The sequence below is a fragment of the Schistocerca nitens genome, chromosome 11 (genome assembly GCF_023898315.1).
Source record: "Schistocerca nitens isolate TAMUIC-IGC-003100 chromosome 11, iqSchNite1.1, whole genome shotgun sequence".
NCBI classification, from domain to species: domain Eukaryota; kingdom Metazoa; phylum Arthropoda; class Insecta; order Orthoptera; family Acrididae; genus Schistocerca; species Schistocerca nitens.
The window spans coordinates 53,630,611-53,643,570 of record NC_064624.1 but is presented as its reverse complement, the minus strand read 5'-3'; the positions used below and the strand labels follow the sequence as shown (position 1 = coordinate 53,643,570).

The 12,960-nt window shown below is 42.1% G+C and overlaps 1 protein-coding gene across 1 annotated transcript in view; it reads right to left on the bottom strand.

Moving 5' to 3' along the window:
* The window catches only part of LOC126212615 (uncharacterized), a 176,463-nt gene that overhangs the window by 131,161 nt on the left and 32,342 nt on the right, over positions 1-12,960 (bottom strand). The window lies entirely within an intron of this gene.

Sequence of the window (12,960 nt, the reverse complement as noted above, 5' to 3'; positions counted from 1 at the left end):
AACACTACTCTCTGTGTAAATGAGCTTACGGCCTCGAAGTGCTGACATTGGCCGGAGGCAAGAGGGGGTGGGGGTTGGGGGAATGGCCTACACAAAGCTGATGAAACAGGGGAACACACTGCAGCGACACAGCACTCGAAACGAAACGCAGGCCCGTGAAACGTCAACACCCCAGTAACGGAGTCTCTAATCCCATGTTAAAGCCACCAGTACGGCACCCGTTGCGTACGCTCTGTAGCCATCGGGAGCTGTTTGAATATAAATGTACTGAAACTGTTATCTTTATTACACATCTGCGAGCCGCTGGATTTACCCATACAGTCTCATTAACTAAAACTGCATACCGTAACTACTGCACAGAAGGAGACTGCCAGGAAAACACAAATGCGATTGTGGCCACAGACAAGACAGTTGGAGTACACTGTTGGACATAGAAGACATCCAAAATCGTAGATTATAAATATCTAATGGATTTGTATGCCACATCACGAGCAAAAGCGTCAAAAAATTTATTGTAGGCGACATTACTGATTTTCAAAGGTGTCAGGACAGGAGACTACGAGAAACGTGCAAGTCCCTATTGGCCAAAGTACATGCTATTACCAGACTGGAGGCTAAGACATATATCCAGAAAAAAAGATCATATATTTGACCCTGTACAAGGCTCTGTAAGAGTTTTAAACTCTAACAGTATTTACAATGTGCTCTGTACCAATCACATCCATGTGGTATCAGGTAACGACTAACTCACAAAGCAGCTGTTGCGTTGTGCTTAGTAACGTTCTGCAGTTTGCTACTGGAGTAATAAGAATACCCAAAAATGCACTGTCGCAGAAATAACCGTTCTGGATACTCAAGGCAGAGAAAAACTTTTACCAATTACGTTCTGTCTTCATATAGTTTTAATAGCCTACCAATAAACTACGTGAGATAGTTAGCTCAGGCTCCATCGGAAATGACGTACTTTTAAGTATTACACTAAAGTGCTTGTTTGAAGCAGGAGAAAAACATCTCTCGCAATCCAGGACATTGCTCTCCATGATAACATCAGATATACGCGAGTAATATTATGCCACAAGTGTTAAGAAAAAGGACGATTGTATCAAACAGACCTACACCAATCCCCATTAACGAAATGATTCTCTTAAGTTCTGTTATTGTGTAATGCATATGAAAAACAAAACAGAAATAGAAGTGGTCTATGCCAAACTACGAAACTGGAATACATGCTAAAACCGATTGCGCTACAGCAGGAATATAAATTGCTGCTGGAAAAAGAAGAATCCTGTGTAAATGGACAGGTAAGACTAATACATTTCTTTAAACACAGGGTATAGAAAAGTCTGGCTCTAGGTGGAGAGATATCAGCATCTACTGTAATTATTGGCGAATAGCAGTCGCCTGTCGGAATATGGGCTGAAAATTGTGGAACCGAAAATGTTTACTACGTTCAAGGACAGACGAAATATGTGTTTACAAAGAGGTATGCCCTTCGGGATCTGCTTAAAAAGGATGATTCATTGTTTGTAAAGGTTGTGGGCTTGATGATGTACATCTAGCAACAGAACAGCAGTTTAGAGTGTCTGTGGTGGAGTAAAGTCATTTAATTGTAATTCGTTTGCAAGTTATAGACTGAGAATACTTGCATTCACATTCCCTACACAGAGAAAATCCTATAATGTGGATTTATATGATTTTTGGCAGCATTTCGTGCCAGTGAAGCTTTTGTTGCTATACCACACTCCTTACTAAGTAGAAGACTTACACCCCCCCACCTCCCCCCCCCCGCCCCACCCACCCACCCAAAAAAAAATGAAAACAGTTGCTGAACTTGGTACCAGTATGTTCGATCCTCTACTCAAATCAGACAATGCTCGCTTCACAAATACATTATACATATTAGAGACGGACAAAAGTGTTAGATTGTAGCATTCTTTTGTGACTGGCAGAGTGTGCGTCTTAGCAAGAGAGAGACGTCATGTTGGCACAGTCCTCTTATAAGCAATAAGTGACCCGGAGTTCAGCCAAGCATTTATCGAAAACGTGATGAAACTGTGTATAATATTTGTTTGGTGATATATGTATATGAGCACTGGACTGTCAGTAGAAGTCGTTCTCGCGATATTTATTGTCCACTTCAGTTAATCCAGACATATCAGTACCTGAGACTGTTGATCAAATCATGTACTGTGTCACGGCATACCACTAACATACGAAACATACTATGTATGTCTTTTTCTTATGGATTCGAAGGCCAATTGTAGGTATTTATTTACAATACCATACTAACATTGGCACTTGGTGGTGCGATCGTAACACATATGAAAAAGCTATGTTTCCACCAGACATAGATATGAGTGCATAACGAGACATGGTCCACAGTCTTGGTTCTACTGGAACAGACGAAATTATTTCAGTCATTCGATGGAGTAGCTTTGAATTCCACCATTAGATCGGCTAGAAAATACACTGCTGGCCACCGTAAATGCAACACCAAGAAAGACAAGAGGTAGCACAACAAAATTTATTTTGTAGATAACATGTTGACCAAGTATCAAATGATTACGTTTACAGACGTCTGTGACATGTGGTTCCTGCCAGAATCAGTAGCCAGAGTAGCCGCCATTGTTGGAGATCACCACTGCCACACGTCTCGGCATTGAGTCAAAGAGACGTTGGATGTGTTCCTGGGGTACAGCAGCCCAAGCAGCTTCCACACGTTGCCAAAGATCATCTGGTGTGGCAGCTGGGGATGTAATCTGGGTCACTCGTTGAGCAACCACGGACCACATGTTTTCTATCGGCGAAAGATCCGGAGAGCGAGCCGGCCAGGGAAGCAATTCAATCTGGTTATTGACGAAGAACCTTTGGGCAATGCGTGCCACGTGTGGTCGCGCATTATCCTGTTGAAATATGTCTGTGGCCGAGCCCTGAAGGTAAGGAAGGACAACTGGCTCCAGCACCTCGGACATGTAGCGCCGGCTATTTAAAGTACCGGCAATGCGTACTAGAGGCGTGCGAGAGTAATATCCAATACCGCCCCATACCATAATACACGGTGCAAGACCAGTGTGGCGGTGCATAATGCAGCTGTCCAGCATCCTCTCTCCACGGTGTCTCCACACTCGAATCCGACCATCGTGGTGCTGCAGACAGAAGCGTGCCTCGTCAGTAAAGACAACGTCATTCCATTCTGCCGTCCACATCCGTCTGTCATCACACCATTGGCGACGGAGACGTCTGTGGTTCTGCGTCAATGGTAGACGAAGCAATGGACGTCTTGCGGACAGACCACTCTGCTGTAAACGGCGTCGAATGGTACGCGCAGACACTGGATGATGCGTTACAGACGCAATGTGCTGTGCTACGGTTCGGGATGTCACTGAGCCATCCGTCACTGCCATGCGCACAATTTGCCTATCAGCACGTGCAGTGCTGCATCGAGGTGAATGCGATCGACCACGTCGGTCCGTCGTACCCTCTTGCATCCAACGGTCACATATCCGCATTACAGTTGTTTGGTTTCGTCCAACACGACTAGCGATTTCTCTGTATGATAATCCACAATCTCGGTAAGCCACTATCCTTCCTCTGTCGAACTTGGATACTTGATCAAAAGATGTTCGCTGTTGTCTACGAGGCATAACTGATCGTCTTGTGAAACAACCACAAGGTAAACACACGTGCCGAACGTACACTCGTCGAAATCGCCAAGCCTTAAATGGCGCTATGAGGTGGCGCCACAGGCGCGCGTGATGTGCGTCTGCGCTGAAATTCTAATCAGTTGCGTATCTCATCGCTGCAAAACCATGGTGTAAATTTCACTTGATTCGGATGCTTCCTTCAGGGTGTTGCATTTACGGTGGCCAGCAGTGTAGTTCCTTGCATCGCTGTTTTTCCGAGTAAACTATAAGTATACCGGACGCGGTTCTCTAAAGTCTTATATAAGGCTTCATTCTCTTTTTTAAAGTAGAGTATTGAGGTATTGCTTCCTGCCATTACCGGATAGTCCATTAAAACTACAGTCTTCCACAACACGTACACACTGAACAAAAAATGTAGTACTTATGTATTTTAATTTTAGGAATCGTAAGCAGAAAAGATGTCGTGATCGGCAACATCAAAGCCAGTATTCACTCAACAGGTAAATTTCAGAACGAGCTTAGGTTGCATGTATTAAATCTTTAACATGTAACAGTCTAATGCTACTCAGCATACAGTTCAGCCATTATGCATTAGGAAGGTATAATGTGTTCCATACCCCTGCAAGCAAGTGAGTCAGACGCTCTAGACATGCATGCTGTTGTTTATGTTGTCATATTTATGGCCAGAGAATTTTTTTAATATTCTTAACAGTATCAAAGAAAACTAACTGTGGGAACGTATCGCATTCAATTCTGGTAAGCTCGCGATGTACAGACAGTCTTTGAACTGACAGACAGTCCACAGTAGAACTATCAGCATTTCTGTTTGGTAGCACAGGTAATCAATTTCCAACTTAAATAACTGAAGCTATAGACATACAGAGAATAACATTATAAGCAACTATCGACCGTGATTATATGGAATGTATGCACAGCCACACACGACATCAGTATTTACATTAGCTCTCTGGAAGTTTTCTGTTTAAGGCGCTTCAGTCCGCTTCAGATTCTAAAAAGTGTAGGACGAATACTGGCACCTTAGCATGGGAATATGACCACGAGAAGCAAACGCATGTTTACTTACAGCGCAATAGAATCTCATAGCTGGAAGCGGAACTGATCGTGTGTTTGATCCTGTGCAAATATCAACAAACAGAGTTTAGTACCGTAGTCTGCGTAAGGGTGTTGGCAGTGCACCAGAGATACATCCCAAATGAGGATCTGCCCGCAAAAACGTGCGTGATTACCGCAGTTCAGATCAGTCTGTCTGTCATTTCGAGTCCTGTATTTTTTCTGCCAGTATTCCGGCGTATGGCTACCTGCAATATCTATTTTACAGTGAATCGCCCTGTGTTTGAAGTCGTCTTCCATTTCTCCGTATACATGACGCATTAACCGTGCATATGGGTTTATTACCTCAGTAGGCCAACTGCTAAACTCTGTAAAACCACAACACAGTAGCTGTTTTGTTGAGTTATTCGCTAATTGATAGTACTTGTAAGTGACTACCATAGACTTAGTCATATTTAGATGGACAGATTTTTCCTTTTTTGTTTTTTCGTGTACCCCTTAAGGCAGTAAAGTGCCTCGATTCCTACATACTTTTTCAAACAGTACTCCAACGTATGGTTTTTTTTCCTGTCACTTAGGCTGGCAAAGAGCATCACTTTTCCAGTGGTTTTTCTCTCCTTGTGTTCAGAGTAAGGACAAAACGTAACAGAGTAAAGTAGTAAACATTGTTTATAGGCCTCTGGACAGAGCCAAATAAGCGATCCATTTGCGTAAGTAAAAATTTGTTTGCTCTTGATGGCCATGTTTCTACGCTAAGGCACATTCCAGTGTTCGTCAGACAATTTTTACGGATACTAAGGCAGACTGACATACTGCCTGAACTGGAATCTTCCAGAGAATTAAAGTAAATACAGGTGACATGTGTGGCTGTGTGTATATTCCATATAATCATGGTAGATAGTTAGTTATAATACTATACTCTGTAGGCCTATAGCTTCAAATATTTAACCCAGAGATTGATTACACAGGGTGTCAAACAACGATGCCGACAGTCCCAGTGGGGACCATCTATAGATTCGATGACTGTCTACACATCTTAAAGACACCAGGCTGGGATACAATGTGTCCCGGAGAATTTTTTTATTGCGATAAGAATATAAAAAATTGTAGCGACAGTAAATATGAGAACGCAAGGAACAACCATGCATCTGCAGAGTGACCGACTGTCTTGCTTGCAGAGATACGAAACAAATTATACCTTCTTAATGAGTAATAGAGGCACTGTGTGCGAACAGTATTAAACTGTTACATGTTAAAGGTTTCATATATGCTGCCCTCAGCTCGTAGTGCAATTTGTACACTAGGGTAAGTAATATTGGCTTGTTGACCATGACATCTTTTCTGGTTACAGGACCTGAAATTAGAACACGTAAGAATTAAATTTTTTAACTGAATATGTACATATAATGCAAGACTGTAGTTTCAATAGATTATTCGGTAATGGCATGACGCAATACTTCGATAATTTACTTAAGAAAAGACAATTAGGCAATATATAATGGTTAATCCCCCCCATGAACCATGGACCTTACCGTCGGTGGGGAGGCTTGCGTGCCTCAGCGATACAGATGGCCGTACCGTAGGTGCAACCACAACGGAGGGGTATCTGTTGAGAGGCCAGACAAACGTGTGGTTCCTGAAGAGGGGCAGCAGCCTTTTCAGTAGTTGCAAGGGCAACAGTCTGGATGATTGACTGATCTGGCCTTGTAACATTAACCCGGCCTTGCTGTGCTGGTACTGCGAACGGCTGAAAGCAAGGGGAAACTACAGCAGTAATTTTTCCCGAGAACATGCAGCTTTACTGTATGATTAAATGATGATGGTGTCCTCTTGGGTAAAATATTCCGGAGGTAAAATAGTCCCCCATTCGGATCTCCGGGCGGGGACTACTCAAGGGGTCGTCATTATCAGGAGAAAGAAAACTGGCGTTCTACGGATCGGAGCGTGGAATGTCAGATCCCTTAATCGGGCAGGTAGGTTAGAAAATTTAAAAAGGGAAATGGATAGGTTAAAGTTAGATATAGTGGGAATTAGTGAAGTTCGGTGGCAGGAGGAACAAGACTTTTGGTCAGGTGAATACAGGGTTATAAATACAAAATCAAATAGGGGTAATGCAGGAGTAGGTTTCATAATGAATAAAAAATAGGAGCTACTAGCTACTACAAACAAGATAGTGAACGCATTATTGTGGCCAAGACCAAGATAGACACAAAGCCCGTGGCTACTACAGTAGTACAAGTTTATATGCCAACTAGCTCTGCAGATGATGAAGGAATTGATGAAATGTGTGACGAGATAAAAGAAATTATTCAGGTAGTGAAGGGAGACGAAAATTTAATAGTCATGGGTGACTGGAATTCGTCAGTAGGAAAAGGGAGAGAAGGAAACATAGTAGGTGAATATGGATTGGGGGGAAGAAATGGAAGAGGAAGCCGCCTTGTAGAATTTTGCACAAAGCATAACTTAATCATAGCTAACACTTGGTTCAAGAATCATAAAAGAAGGTTGTATACCTGGAAGAATCCTGGACATACTAAAAGGTATCAGATAGATTATATAATGGTAAGACAGAGATTTAGGAACCAGGTTTTAAATTGTAAGACATTTCCAGGGGCAGATGTGGATTCTGACCACAATCTATTGGTTATGAATTGCAGATTGAAACTGAAGAAACTGCAAAAAGGTGGGAATTTAAGGAGATGGGACCTGGATAAGCTGAAAGAACCAGAGGTTGTAGAGAGTTTCAGGGAGAGCATAAGGGAACAATTGACAGGAATGGGGGAAAGAAATACAGTAGAAGAAGAATGGGTAGCTCTGAGGGATGAAGTAGTGAAGGCAGCAGACGATCAAGTAGGTAAAAAGGCGAGGGCTAATAGAAATCCTTGGGTAACAGAAGAAATATTGAATTTAATTGATGAAAGGAGAAAATATAAAAATGCAGTGAATGAAGCAGGCAAAAAGGAATACAAACGTCTCAAAAATGAGATCGACAGGAAGTGCAAAATGGCTAAGCAGGGATGGCTAGAGGACAAATGTAAGGATATAGAGGCTTGTCTCACTAGTGGTAAGATAGATACTGCCTACAGGAAAATTGAAGAGACCTTTGGAGAGAAGAGAACCACTTGTATGAATATCAAGAGCTCAGATGGCAACCCAGTTCTAAGCAAAGAAGGGAAGGCAGAAAGGTGGAAGGAGTATATAGAGGGTTTATACAAGGGCGATGTACTTGAGGACAATATTATGGAAATGGAAGAGGATGTAGACGAAGACAAAATGGGAGATAAGATACTGCGTGAAGAGTTTGACAGAGCACTGAAAGACCTGAGTCGAAACAAGGCCCCGGGAGTAGACAACATTCCATTAGAACCACTGACAGCCTTGGGAGAGCCAGTCATGACAAAACTCTACCATCTGGTGAGCAAGATGTATGAGACAGGCGAAATACCCTCAGACTTCACGAAGAATATAATAATTCCAATCCCAAAGAAAGCAGGTGTTGACAGATGTGAAAATTACCGAACTATCAGTTTAATACGTCACAGCTGCAAAATACTAACGCGAATTCTTTACAGACGAATGGAAAAACTGGTAGAAGCGGACCTCGGGGAAGATCAGTTTGGATTCCGTAGAAATGTTGGAACACGTGAGGCAATACTAACCTTACGACTTATCTTAGAAGAAAGATTAAGAAAAGGCAAACCTACGTTTCTAGCATTTGTAGACTTAGAGAAAGCTTTTGACAATGTTAACTGGAATACTCTCTTTCAAATTCTGAAGGTGGCAGGGGTAAAATACAGGGAGCGAAAGGCTATTTACAATTTGTACAGAAACCAGATGGCAGTTATAAGAGTCGAGGGGCATGAAAGGGAAGCAGTGGTTGGGAAAGGAGTGACAGGGTTGTAGCCTCTCCCCGATGTTATTCAATCTGTATATTGAGCAAGCAGTAAAGGAAACAAAAGAAAAATTCGGAGTAGGTATTAAAATTCATGGAGAAGAAGTAAAAACTTTGAGGTTTGCCGATGACATTGTAATTCTGTCAGAGACAGCAAAGGACTTGGAAGAGCAGTTGAACGGAATGGACAGTGTCTTGAAAGGAGGATATAAGATGAACATCAACAAAAGCAAAACGAGGATAATGGAATGTAGTCAAATTAAATCGGGTGATGCTGAGGGAATTAGATTAGGAAATGAGACACTTAAAGTAGTAAAGGAGTTTTGCTATTTAGGGAGTAAAATAACTGATGATGGTCGAAGTAGAGAGGATATAAAATGTAGACTGGCAATGGCAAGGAAATCGTTTCTGAAGAAGAGAAATTTGTTAACATCGGGTATAGATTTAAGTGTCAGGAAATCGTTTCTGAAAGTATTTGTATGGAGTGTAGCCATGTATGGAAGTGAAACATGGACGATAACTAGTTTGGACAAAAAGAGAATAGAAGCTTCCGAAATGTGGTGCTACGGAAGAATGCTGAAGATAAGGTGGGTAGATCACGTAACTAATGAGGAGGTATTGAATAGGATTGGGGAGAAGAGAAGTTTGTGGCACAACTTGACTAGAAGAAGGGATCGGTTGGTAGGACATGTTTTGAGGCATCAAGGGATCACAAATTTAGCATTGGAGGGCAGTGTGGAGGGTAAAAATCGTAGAGGGAGACCAAGAGATGAATGCACTAAGCAGATTCAGAAGAATGTAGGCTGCAGTAGGTACTGGGAGATGAAGAAGATTGCACAGGATAGAGTAGCATGGAGAGCTGCATCAAACCAGTCTTAGGACTGAAGACCACAACAACAACAACATAATGGTTAATACGACGATGTGCTGTATGCCTATAGTTTTAAGGTGGAAACAGTTTATACGGAAAACCTACGTTACTGCAGCTATTTCTTAGCCTATTTAGTGGTGGAATTCGAAGCTACTCCACCAGATGATTGAAATCATTTCTTCTCCTCCACTCATTCCTATAAGCCGGCCGCTGTGACCGAGCTGTTCTAGGCGCTTCAGTCCGGAACCGCGCTGCTGATACGGTCGAAGGTACGAATCCTGCCTCGGGCATGGATGTGTGTGATGTCCTTAGGTTAGTTAGGTTTAAGTAGTTCTAAGTCTAGGGGACTGATGACTTCAGATGTTAGGTCCCATAGTGCTTAGAGCAATTTGAACAATCTCATTCCTATAGAACCAAGACTAAGGACCAGGATTTATTGTGCACTGACAAGTATGATTGGTGGAAACATAATTTTTACGGACCTACATCTACATCTATATCCATACTCCACAAGCCACCTGACGGTGTGTGGCGGAGGGTACCTTGAGTACCTCTATCGGTTCTCCCTTCTATTCCAGTCTCGTATTGTTCGTGGAAAGAAGGATTGTCGGTACGCCTCTGCGTGGGCTCTAATCTCTCTGATTTGATCCTCATGGTATCTTCGCGAGGTATACGTAGGAGGGAGCAATAGACTGCTTGACTCTTCGGTGAAGGTATGTTCTCGAAACTTCAACAAAAGCCCGTACCGAGCTACTGAGCGTCTCTCGTGCAGATGTGTTACGATCGCATGCCACAGTGCTAATGTCGCTATGGTGTTATAAATAAATGACTACGATTGACCTTCGAATCTACAGGGCGACAGTTATTGAACTTTATGAAAAAGACGTAAATTAGTTACAAACTGTGGCCTGTGCACACTTTATTCACCATGTAAACGTCACACTAGGTATTCGGATTTAGTTTATGACATGTTCGATATGCCTGCCATCAATGGCGATGATGTGGCACAGCCGAATAGCGAAATTCTGCGTGACCCGCTGAAGTGTCGGAACATCGATGCTGTCGATGACCTCCTGAATGGCTGTTTTCAGGTCAGCAATGGTTTTGCTGTATACCTTGACTTTAATATAGCGCCAAAAAAGGGAGCCGCATGTCTTCATATCCGGAGAATATGAGGACCAATCGAGGCCCCTAGGAACCCCAGAGCCAGAATGGGGCCCCCAAAGTTCTCCTGCAGGACATCAAACACTCTCCTGATTCGATAATGTAGAGATCCGTCTTGCGTGAACCACATCTTGTCGAAATGAGGATCACTTCGGATAATGAGGATAAAATCACCTTCCAAAATCTTCACGTACCGTTCGGTAGTCACTGTGACATCAATGAATATCGCACTGATTATTCCGTGACTGGACATTGCACATCATACAGTTACCAATTTGACCACGAAGAGACTTCTCGATCGTGAAATTCGGATTCTCAGACCCACAAATGTGCCAATTTTGTTTATTGACGAACCTATCCACATGAAAGTTGGTTGCGTCGCTAAACCACACGCATACTAATTCCCATCATGCCCCACGGCCAACCATGCAATTTGAACCTCCTAAATCAAACCGTTCAGTAGTTATGGAGATTTAATTTTAAATAGTTCAATGATTGTACCCCTGTATAATAAACACATATATAACATGTTTCGTATTTTCGTGGTGTGCTCTGACAAAATACGTGACTTGATCAACAATTTAAGGCACTTGCCATTGTGGATTAATTGTTGTGGACTATAGTTATCTCGAGCACTACTTTCATAGAAGTCTATTTTACTGACAGTCTAGCGCTAACATATGTATACTGCCGAACAAATATTAAAACATTTATTATTAAAAACAGTCTTGATCACGATTTATTTATCAAGGTGACCGGTTTCGACGACTACTGTGGTCATCTTCAGACCATTGAGTAGGAACCTCTTTCTGTTGGAGAATCACAGTAGTGATTCCACAACAGAAAGAGGTTCCTACTCAATGGTCTGAAGATGACCACAGTAGTCGTCGAAACCGGTTGTGATTCTCCAACAGAAAGAGGTTCCTACTCAATGGTCTGAAGATGACCACAGTAGTCGTCGAAACCGGTTGTGATTCTCCAACAGAAAGAGGTTCCTACTCAATGGTCTGAAGATGACCACAGTAGTCGTCGAAACCGGTCACCTTGATAAATAAATCGTGGTCAAGACTGTTTTTAATAATAAATGTTTGTAAGACATTGACCACTGCCTTTCCCGTAATGTATTCAAAAGTAAAATATTAAAACAGTTTCATCGCGTGCTTTTTTTAATGCTTGTCCAAACTCTCAGTGGCTAAGTGTGGCTTACTGGCAACAAACGGATCACGTGAACATGGTCTCTCTCTTCTTATATACAGGATCAGGATGGTACCTAACTTCCCTCACAGTGCCACTGCTAGAAAGGAACACATCTATCGATCTGTAATTTCTCCTGTCTTACATGAAACGTACGATGACTACCAATGCCACTGCTACATAGTGTTTTCGCGGAAATAGCATTCTGCAATATGAATTCACATAAGGCTGGTGTATTGATTCAACCGACCGCTTCCAAGTCCAGCATTACGTTATCGTTCTTTTTTGGGGGGTTGGGGATGGAGGGGGAAATCTTCTACCCAGAAAAAATAAATAAAAAAGTGTGTGTTACAGCAACAAGTGATTTAATGATACAAAGTGTTGCCAGCAAGCTTATAAAACCACATTACGGGTTTTGCTCTGTGTAAGAGATACGAAAACAAATATTCTCAGCATAGGAAAGTACGATTAAATGATGCTCTGGACACAGCAAACAGCTGTTCTGTTAGTAGATGCACATCATCGGATCTGCAACCTTTAGAAACAACGTAACCATCCCTTTTAAGCAGTTCCCGATGAGTGCAGAGCTATGTAACATATTTTTCTTTTGTCCTTGAGTGTAATAAACATTCTCGATTCGTCCATTTTCAGCCAGTACTCCAACAGGCGACTGCTTACCGCCACTAATTAGAGTGAATGCTGATATCTTATATTCTTTGCCTCTATCAAGATATTTACATAGTTTTAAGTGATATGTTAACCTTGGCTGTGCATCTGCAGCGGGTTATTCTTTCACCAGTAGCAATTTCTGTTCCTCCTTTATGGCAACTGTTTTCACCATGCACTCCAGTTTTCGTATTGTGGCTTCGACTTCTTCTATTACTGTTCTCTTTTTCATACGCATTATACATTAACAGAACTTAAGAGAGTAATTTCATTGATGGGGATTGGTGTACGTCTGTTCGATACAATGGTCCTGTTTCTTAATACTTGTGGCATAACATCACCCGTTGTAACCATCACCAGTTTGGAATTACCTAAATCTGATGGTATCATGCAGAATAATGCCGTGAACTGTGACAGACGTTTTTCTTCTGTCTCAAACAAGCAATTTGGTAGATTAC